The following is an 11,603-nucleotide window of genomic DNA, read 5'->3' as shown; positions in this document are numbered from 1 at the left end:
ATTCTTTTCTAGTGTACATGGAACATTCTCAAGGATAGACCATATATTGGGACATAAAATCAGTCTCAACAAATTTAAGAAGATTGAAATCATACCAAGCATATTCTCTGATCACAAGGCTTTGAAATTGGATATCAACTGCAAAAGAAAGCAGGAAAAACACAAATACATGGAGATTAAACAACATACTTTTAAAGAAGGACTGGGTCAAAGAAGAAATTAGAGGAGAGATCAAAAGATACATAGAAACAAATGACAATGAAAATACATCCTACCAAAATTTTTGGGATGCAGCGAAAGCAGTTTTAAGAGGGAAATTTATCTCATTACAGGCCTATCTCAAGAAACAAGAAAACTCCCAAATAAATAACCTCATGTTACACCTTAAAGAACTAGAAAAAGAAGAACAAGTAAAACCCAAGGTCAGCAGAAGAAAGGAAATAACAAAAATTAGAGCAGAACTAAATGAAATAGAGAACAAAAAGACAATAGAAAAAATTAATGTGACAAAGAGCTGGTTCTTTGAAAAGATTAACAAAATTGACAAACCCTTGGCTAGACTCACTAAGATAAAAAGAGAGAAAACACTAATTAACAAAATCAGAAACGAAAAAGGGGAAGTTATCACGGACACCATAGAAATACAAAGGATCATCCAAGAATACTATGAAGGACTATATGTCACCAAATTCAATAACCTAGAAAAAAAGGACACGTCCTTAGAAACATATAGGTTTTAAAGCTGAATCATGAAGAACTGGAAAATCTAAACAGACCGATCACCAGTAACAAAATTGAATCAGTCATCCAAAACCTTCCCAAAAGCAAAAGTCCGGGACCAGATGGCTTCACTAGTGAATTCTACCAAACCTTCAAAGAGGATCTAATACCAATCCTGCTCAAACTCTTCCAAAAAATTGAAGAAGAGACAGTACTCCCTAACTCATTTTATGAGGCCAACATTACCCTGATACCAAAACCTGGTAAGGACAGCACAAAAAAAGAAAACTACAGACCAATATCTCTGATGAATACAGATGCAAAAATCCTAAATAAAATTCTAGCAAATCGAATACAACAATGCATTAAAAAGATTATTCATCACGACCAAGTGGGGTTCATCCCAGGGGCACAAGGATGGTTCAACATCCACAAATCCATCAATGTGATACATCACATAAACAAAATAAAGGACAAAAATCATATGATTATATCAATTGATGCAGAAAAAGCATTTGACAAGATACAACATCCATTTATGATTAAAACACTTAATAAAATGGGTATAGAAGGAAAATACCTTAACATAATAAAGGCCATATATGACAAGCCCTCTGCTAATCTCATAATCAATGGTGAAAAACTGAAGCCCTTTGCTCTACATCAGGAACACGACTGGGCTGTCCCCTATCACCTCTGCTTTTCAACATAGTGTTGGAAGGCCTCGCCAGAGCAATCTGGCAAGAGAAAGAAATAAAAGGCATCCAAATTGGGAATGAAGAAGTTAAATTATCACTCTTTGCAGATGACATGATGCTATATATAGAAAACCCTAAAGACTCCACCAAAAAGCTATTAGAAACAATCAACGAATACAGTAAAGTTGCTGGCTACAAAATCAACGTACAAAAGTCCATTGCTTTCCTATATACTAACAATGAAATCTCAGTAAAAGAAATACAAAAAACAATTCCTTTTGCAATTGCAGCAAAAAGAATAAAATACCTAGGAATAAACTTAACCAAGGATGTGAAAGACCTATATGCTGAAAACTATAAGACATTTTTGAAAGAAATTGAAGAAGACACAAAGAAATGGAAAGACATTCCGTGCTCATGGATTGGAAGAATCAACATAGTTAAAATGGCCATATTACCCAAAGCAATATACAGATTCAATGCAATCCCCATCAAAATCCCAATGGCATATTTTAAAGAAATAGAACAAAAACTCATCAGATTTGTTTGGAACCACAAAAGACCCCGAATAGCCAAAGCAATCTTAAGAAAAAGAACAATAATGGAGGTATCACACTCCTGACTTTGGCTTGTACTACAGGGCTACAATAATCAAAACAGCATGGTATTGGCAGAAAAACAGACACATAGACCAATGGAATAGAATTGAGAACCCAGAAATAAAACCACATAAATATGGACAGATAATTTTTGACAAAGAAGCTAAAACATACAATGGAGCAAAGACAGCCTCTTCAATAAATGGTGCTGGGAGAATTGGATAGCCACATGCAAAAGAATGAAACTGGACTGCTATTTGTCACCATGTACCAAAGTTAATTCAAAATGGATCAAAGACTTAAGCATAAGACCTGACACAATAAACTGCATAGAAGAAAACATAGGTACTAAACTTATGGACCTTGGGTTCAAAGAGCATTTTATGAATTTGACTCCAAAGGCAATGGAAGTAAAAGCTAAAATAAATGAATGGGACTATATGAAACTTAAAAGCTTCTGCACAGCAAAAGAAACCATTGACAAAATAAAGAGGCCACCAACTGAATGGGAGAAGATTTTTGCAAACAGTGCCTCCGATAAGGGCTAATATCCAAAATATACAAGGAACTCATGCAACTCAACAACAAAAAACAAACAACCCAATTGAAAAATGGGCAGAGGACCTGAAGAGACATTTCTCCAAAGAGGACATACAAATGGCAAATAGACATATGAAAAAATGCTCAACATCACTAATCATCAGAGAAATGCAAATCAAAACCACAATGAGATATCACCTCACCCCAGTCAGAATGGCTATCATCAACAAGACAAATAGTAACAAGTGTTGGAGAGGCTGTGGAGAAAAAGGAACCCTCATACACTGTTGGTGGGAATGCAGACTGGTGCAGCGTTATGGAAGGCAGTGTGGAGGTTCCTCAAAAAATTACGAATAGAATTACCATATGACCCAGCAATCCCTCTCCTGGGTATCTACCCAAAAATCTGAAAACATTTATACATAAAGACATGTGTGCTCCAATGTTCATTGCAGCTTTATTTACGGTGGCCAAGACATGGAAACAACCAAAATGTCCTTCGATAGATGAATGGATAAAGAAGTTGTGGTATATATACACAATGGAATACTATTCAGCAGTAAGAAAAGATGAAATAGGATCATTTGTGACAACATGGATGGATCTTGAGATTATAATGCTAAGCGAAATAAGTCAGACAGAAAAAGCAGAGAACCATGTGATTTCACTGATATGTGGTATATAAACCAAAAACAACAAAAGAACAAGACAAACAAATGAGAAACAAAAACTCATAGACACAGACAATAGTTTATTTGTTACCAGAGGGTAAGGGGGGAGGAGGGTGGTAGATGAAGGTAAAGGGGATCAAATATATGGTGATGGAAAGAGAACTGACTCTGGGTGGTGAACACACAATGGGATTTATAGATGATGTAATACAGAATTGTACACCTGAAATCTATGTAACTTTACTAACAATTGTCACCCCAATAACTTTAATTAAAAAAAAGAGTCGATTTGGGGAATGTAATCAATAATGTTGTAAAGATTTTGTAGGGTATCCAATAGACACTTGTCATATTAGTGAGACCACCTCAGGGATGATGTAGATGCCTGATCACTGCACTGTAAAGTTGAAGCTGAGCAATAATGAATGCCAACTACAATTATATATATATATATATGTGTGTGTATATTTACAAGAAGTGGAGTACAGCATTAGGAAATGAGGCAGTGGAAATGTAATGGCTATATACGATGTCAGAGGGGTAGTAGATGGGGTGAGGGGGTTTGTCACTGTGTGAGGGATATAAATGATAAATGTTTAATTACATTGTTTTGTACACCTGAAACTAATAAAAATACTTAAAAAAAGAAGTACTTTTAATACACTGAAGAGAAATAGACACAAAAAATAATCTTAATATATGGAATTAATATTAAAGGATTGAAAAGGAATGTGAAATTATTTTTAAAGGAACATTTTTATTTCTTCATTCATCTTGTTCTTTTCTTGTTTTCAGTTTATATTAAAAATTAATATTTTATCATATGTATTTATTCTATCACTGCATGTTAGAAAAATAAGTATACCATACCAAAGTAAAATTAAATAGTTCGTGTCTTTAAGCTTTATTACCTACTGATACACACTAAAAATGTTATTGTATAATAAAGAAATAAAGGTTAACTATGTTGTTGTTTTTTCTCAAAAAAAAAAAAAATCCACACAAGTAACAAAATGTGTTGGAGACATTGTGGAGAAAAGGAAACCCTAGTACACAGTTAGTGGGAATGCAAACAGCCACTATGGTAAACAGTATAAATGTTCCTCAAAAAATTAAAAATAGAAATACCATATGATCCAGCAAATCCAACTTTTGGGTATTATCCAAAGATATTGAAATCAGGATTTCACAGAGATTTCTGCATGACCATATTCATTGCAGCATTATTCACAAAAGCCAAGATATGGAAACAACCTAAGTGTTCATCAATGGATAAGTGGATAAATTAGATAGATAGATAGATAGATAGATAGATAGATAGATAGATAGATAGATAGATAGATAGATGATAGATAGATTATATATATATGTATATATATGTTCTTTTTCATCTATGAGAAGAGGAAATCTTGCTGTTAGCAACAACTTTGATGAAACTTGAGGGTGTCATGCTAAGTGAAATAAGTCAGACAGAGAAAGACAAACAAACAAACAAAAAAAACAGACTCAGGGGAACAGAGAGTAGAGTGGTGGTTACCAGGGGCTCGTAGGTGGGAGGATGGAGATATTGGTCAAAGGGCACAAACTTTCAGTTATAAAATAAACAAGTTCTGGTGAATCTAATACGAGTATGATAAATAGACCAGCCTTTCTTTGTCTCAGCCCCATTGCAGTCACCATCATCCAAGTTGTCTGCCTGAAACCGAAACCATTGGGCTTCACCATAAATGCACATCGAACACTGGGCCAATAATCTCTAGATAAAGCTTTGGACAAATATCCGTTTACCTATCTATCCATTTGTTCATTTGTTCAACAAGTATTTATTGAGTACTGACGATGGGCTAGGCCTCATGTGAAGTGTGACTGTTAGCCCTGAATTGGAACCATTTATCTTCCACAAATGAAGCATGACCCTTGTAGGGACCTGTGTTAGGTGTGAGTAGCTTTGGGGTTGAGGATATAGTCTCAGAAGGAAGAAAAGAAACATTTACTGAGAATGGATGGTGTCAGACCCATGGAACCCTGAGAAGTTAATTAACCCCCAAGAGGATTCCTAGTTCTCAGCCCAAGGCAGCAGCATTTTGGAGGGCTGCCCTGCAGGTGGGGCTCTGAGGGGTCTGAGGCTCACATGTGCCCCTTTCAGTTTCCTCCTCTCCTCTCTGTACTCCTGTGTTTCAGATGGTCATACTTGTCTCTGTATCCAAACCCTACTTTTTAGTCTATGTTTATTTCCTCCCATGCTATAAGGATATCTTACTCACGTGGGATGGTCAGACTTGAAACTGGAACTCCTCACCACTTTAGAGGGGCTATGTATATGAGTATACAGTGTTTCTGAGAGAATGAATGGGTTAGGTCTCCCTTCCCTGGGTAAAGCAAACCAAAACAAGTACAGAAATCTATCACTATGACTGAGGTTTGGATTAAAGATTAACTGTGCCTTCCACAGAAGTTTTCCTTAATACATATTTTCTATATTCAGTCTTGCGCATTGTTTTGTGGCTCTATAACAACTCTGTACTTTCCTCCCAGAATTTCACAATGTTGCCTAAACCACTGATAAAAAGTTAAGGAATTGCCCCACATTCGGTCTTATAAAAGTTTATGTCTCTATGCTGTACTTTACACCCCTGATAGTCAAAAATATTGTAATAACTATATATGGTGCCAGGTGGGCACTGGATTTACCAGAGGGATCACTTCTTAAATTAGGTGACTATCTAACCACTATGCTGTACACCTGAAACTAATATAATATTGAATGTCAACTCTAATTGAAAAAAAATTAAAAATATAAGAAATAAAAAGCCTGGAGAACAAAGTTTATGTACCAACTTCCTTAAAGGCAGATATATTGATCACTTTTCCCCTAGTTTTGCAAATAGTTTATTTTTGCTGATCATGAAGTAATAACAATATTCTCTGTAGAAATTTATGAAAGTACAGAAATACATATGCCAAAAGAAATAACTGTTGACATTCTGGCATATTTTTCTCCAGTTTAAAAAAAAATCTTGAATATATAATCTTCCCCAAGCTTTATTGAGATATAATTGACATATAACATGAAGTTTATGGTATACAACCTGTTGATTTGATACATTTATATATCACAAAGTGATTACCACCACAGCACTAGCTAGCACCTCCATCTTGTCACATAATTACAATTTCTTTTCAGTGGTGAGAACATTTAAAATCTACTCTCTTAGCGACTTTCAAATTTATAATACAGTGTTATTAGATATAATCACTGCTCATAGACCGCCTATAAAGCAACTAGGCCGGTGTTTAACACAGAGCAGTCATTCAACAAACATCCGTTCTCTCTCTACTGAACCTTCCCTAAAAGAGACAACTTTGAGAGCAACTAAGTAGCATAGCTAGCATAAAAATCTCTCCAAAATGGGTCAGCAAACAGGAATATAAATAGGCATGTGTAGGGGGAATAAAGGCATATGTGTTATGGTTGGCTTTCATGGTCATTTCCCTGTTGTAGGAATGAGGTGTCTGGTGGAGTCTCAGGTAAGAAGAAAAATCATAATCCTATTTTTATTTATGTAGGTATCTGCAATGTCTTATTATGCCCCCACAAGGCAAGGTACAGAATATTTGTCAGTACTAGACCTATCACTAACTATAGGATCTTGGCAAAGTCAAGATGCCTCTCTTGTCTTCACTTCTGTAACAGGAGAACAACAACTATCTCTCTCAAATAGACCACCCAGGAATGTTGTGGAAGCCAGTGAAAAAGCCCCCTCCATTCTTATTTGGTAAGAAAGAGGCTATGTGAATCCAAGGATGGGTCTAAGAGTGATACTGCAAATATAAATCGTCCTTATAGTTGTAGTGGTAATGATAGGAAGGGCTATTTAACATCCAATGGATCAGGGACAGAATGTTACTTGAGATTCAAAGGTTGCAGGTTTGCAACCCTATAGGGAAATAAGAGAGTCATCCAAAATTAAATACTTTCTCTGTGGCAGGCACAGTGCTGTACCTGTATTCTCTCACTGAATTCTTAAAACAAGCCTAGGAAGTGGGGGTTATACACCCATGTTCTGAATGAGAAAACTGTGGACCATAGAAGTTAAGTCATTTTCCTACGGTCAAATAGCTAGTAAGTGGTGCAGCAGAGATTCAAAGGCAAATCTGTCTGACTCCAAAGATACCAGCTTTTAGAGAAATAACCACAACAGAAGTGAGAGCCCAAAGATATTATACATATCTAATCCAACTGCAAAAGAACAGGAAGAAATGTTCACTCCCAGAAGACATCTTTAACCACAGACTTCTTTGATTCTACTTCCTGAATAAATTGTCCTCTGCATTTTCCATTTGAGGGGAATGTGAACATTTGATTGGCAGAATTGGCGGTAGAATCAGCTTCAGTGCCTGGATGTGCCATCAATTCTCTCCCAAAAGGATATAAGCAATAAAGAGAAAGGAGTGGAGAGAAGGAGAAAGATAAGAAAGTGTTAAAGGAAGGAAGAAAGAGACTGACTAAAGCAGTTGCATCTTCTTTTAACTTTTTTATTGGGTACAGCATTCACACAGTAAAGTGCACAGACATTGAATGTATAACTCAATGAACTTTATATGTGCGCTGTGATAAAAAAAATACGGTGAATGTTTGAGTTTAAAAAAACTATTACAGTAAAAGACACATTGACTTTAATCCCCTTCAAAATACTCCCTCTCGCTTCAAACACACTTTTCCCATCACTCCTGCCACTTTCTGAAGCAGTTCTGGAAGTCCTCTTTCGTCAGTGTTTTTAGTTGCACTGCCATGGCTTCCTTGATGTCCTGAATTGATTCAAAATGTTTACCTTTCATGGACATTTTGACTTTGGGGAAGAGCCAGAAGTCACACAGTGCTAGATCCGGTGAGTAAGGTGGATGAGGACACAGCGTAATGTTTTTATTTGGCAGAAATTGCCATGCCAGAAGTGATGTGTGACACAGAGCATTAGCATGATGGAGGATGAAGTAAAGATACTCACGAAAGAGAACTTCAAGAACTGTTTCAGAAAGTGGCAAGAATGATGGGATAAGTGTGTTTGAAGCGAGTGGCAGTATTTTGAGGGGGATTAATGGCAATGTGTCTTTTACTGTAATAAATTTCTTTTATTTAAACATTCACCATATCTTTTGATCACACTTTGTATATATCCACCCATGTAACTGGATCAAGATACAGAACATCTCGGGGCCGGCCCGGTGGCTCAGGTGGTTAGAGCTCCGTGCTCCTAACTCGTAAGGCTGCTGGTTCGATTCCCACATGGGCCAGTGGGCTCTCAACCACAAGGTTGCCAGTTCGATCCCTCGACTCCCGCAAGGGATGGTGGGCAGCGCCCCCTGCAACTAAGATTGAACACGACACCTTGAGCTGAGCTGCCGCTGAGCTCCTGGATGGCTCAGTTGGTTGGAGCACGTCCTCTCAACCACAAGGTTGCCGGCTCGATTCCTCGAGTCCCGCAAGGGATGGTGGGCTGCGCCCCCTGCAACTAGAAAACGGCAACTGGACCTGGAGCTGAACTGCATCCTCCATAACTAAGACTGAAAGGACAACTTGAAGCTGAACGGCACCCTCCACAACTAAGATTGAAAGGACAACAACTTGACTTGGAGAAAAGTCCTGGAAGTACATACTTTTCCCCAATAAAGTCCTGTTCCCCTTCCCCAATAAAATCTTTTTTTAAAAATGGTCAAAATGGTCAATAAAAAAACAGATATAGAACATCTCTATCACCTCATGTTTCCTTCAGGCCCCTTCCCCATTAATTCCCACCCCCCAGAGGTGACCCACTAATGTATTAATCTGATTACTGTAAATATACCTAATTTGTATTTCCTAGGATGTTATATAAATGAAGAAATACAGTGTATACTTTTTTTTTTGGTTTGGCTTCTTTCAGTCAGCATAATTATTTTGAGACTTTTTTTATGGCTAAGTTGTATTCCAATGTATGGATGTATCACATCCACAGTTTGCTTATCTACTCATTTGCTTATGCACATTAAAGTTGTTTCCAATTTGGGGCAACTATGAGTAAACTTGCTGTGAACGTTCGTGTACAAGTCTTTGTATACACACTTGCACTTTCATTTCTCTTGAGCATATACCTAGAGATGGAATTGTTTGATCATAGAGTAAGTACATCTTTAGCTATAGTAGATTCAAAAGCATTGACTCTTAGATGTCTGCCCTTTGCCTATCCTGGCTTTTTATTTAGAAAAGGTAACTTCATTTTCCTCCACAAAATGGAAGTTACATATACTCTCTATATAAAATTGGAAAATACAGCAAAAGAGAAAGAAGAGAAATTACATCGATGACCCCCATTTTCCTAAATGTAACCCAGCCTCAAATAAGCTCTCTCCTTTCTGGAGCTAGGTGTTGTCTAGTGGCTGACTTGAGAATGCAGAACCACAGCTAGAGAGTTTCTGGAAAATTAACTGAGCAGACTGTCAAGCATAAAACCAATTTACAAAGCCATGGAGACTGTCTATGAAAGAGTCAGGGCCCAGTACACTGTGCGGCTTAGTTTGGACAGAGCCTCTAGTCAGGCCCAGAAAGGCAAACAACTCCATGTTCTCCGCCAGCCTTCCTGAGCTTTCTTACAAGACAGCACAAGAGGGCAAAGGAACATACAATGCAGTGTTTTCCTGTCCTGGCAACTGACTTGTGCCTATAAAAAAAATACTTAGATTTCATCCTAACATGTACCACATCCATACAATATAGTGCACCATTAAATATATTTAGGTAGCTCTATATGTAGAATTGGTCAAGTGTGATCATGACCTGTTTTGGGGACATATTGTAATGTAGTGGTTAAGATCATGGGCTTTGGAGACAGTCTATCTGGGCTCAAAACCTGGCTCCAACCTAAGCTCTTTGATCTTAAACAAGTGACATGGTTTTGCTGTCTCCCCATTTTATCATCTGTGAAAAGGGAGTTATAATAATACCTACCTGTGAGACTGCTTTAAGGATTAAATAAGATAAAAATCTGGGACACTTAGAAAAGCACTCAGAACAAGTAAAGCTTGGTTGATGACAAATTAACCATCAACAACCTCAAATGGCCCACCAACATTACTCCACAGTCCTATTTTCCTCACACACACTCTCACTTTTACTACTAATTAAACCTCTCCAATCTCTTCAAACTTCCAACTCCTTCTCTTCCTCATTCTTTCTACATGTAGAAATGACCACACTCCCCTTTACAAAAAAAAAATGGGGGGAGCCTTCAGAAGGAAACTTCCTCATCTTTCCAACACCAAACATTAACCTGCTGACACCTGCACACAAGCTGTTAGAAAGATGCTCTCTCCCACTGAACATTATGTCCTCCACCTGTGCTTTGAGTCCCAGGCCCTCCTCTTTCCCAGAAAATGTACACTATATAATTTATCCCTTCTCTCTACTGTATTTGAACCACTCACTCCCAATAGACCCTTTATTGAAAACTTTACACATCCACAACATTTATTTCTGTTTTTTTAAAGGCCTCTCTGCACCCCTAATCCCACTCCTGCTGCAACCCTGGCATTTTTGTGCCCTTCTTAGTCAAACTGCTTCAAATAGTTGCCTATATTCTTTGTTTCCACCACCTTGACTTCCCCTCTCAGCTAACCACAATCCAATCCACTCCAATCCAGATTCTGGCACTGTCACTCCATGAAAATTGATCTGGCTAAAGTTGCCGATGACCTCTATATTCCTAAATGCAACACATTTTTTCCAGTCCACGTTTTATTTGACCCCTCAGCACCAATAGACACCGTTGACAGTTCACTCCCTACTTCTTGAAACACTCTCTTTCTTTTCCTTCAATGACATGAATCCCTTCTAACATTCTTTTAAACCTCCCTGGCTGCTCTTTCCCTGTCTCCTTTGTAGGCTGATCCTCTACTCCACATTAAATCCTGGAGTTTCTCAAGGCTCCTTCCTATGTTCTTTTACATTCTCCCTCTGATACTCTTCTGACTTTGACAATGTTATCCCCACATATGGCTTCAATTACCACCTATGTGCATAGAGCTCACAATTTGTATCTCCAGGTTAGATTCCTCTTTCAAGCTACAGATCCAGCCACTGAATTATCTATATGGCTCTCTTGGTGTTCTCAAAGTGATATAGGAGAGTCAGCATGTCCCTAGGTAGACAGGAAGGTCCCTGGTGAAATAAACAAAAGACAGCCATACCTAAAACTTCAGGTTTTGAAATCACTCCTTTGCTCCAGGACATAATGTAACAAGGCCCTAAGGTTAATCATAAAATTCCTTCTGGCCTGACAAACGGAGCAGATCTGATAGATAAGAGTAGGTTATTTTACTAATTCCTTTAGGATAGGCAAGCA

This window comes from Rhinolophus sinicus, chromosome X (genome assembly GCF_036562045.2).
Source record: "Rhinolophus sinicus isolate RSC01 chromosome X, ASM3656204v1, whole genome shotgun sequence".
NCBI classification, from domain to species: domain Eukaryota; kingdom Metazoa; phylum Chordata; class Mammalia; order Chiroptera; family Rhinolophidae; genus Rhinolophus; species Rhinolophus sinicus.
This window is presented reverse-complemented; position numbering follows the sequence as displayed.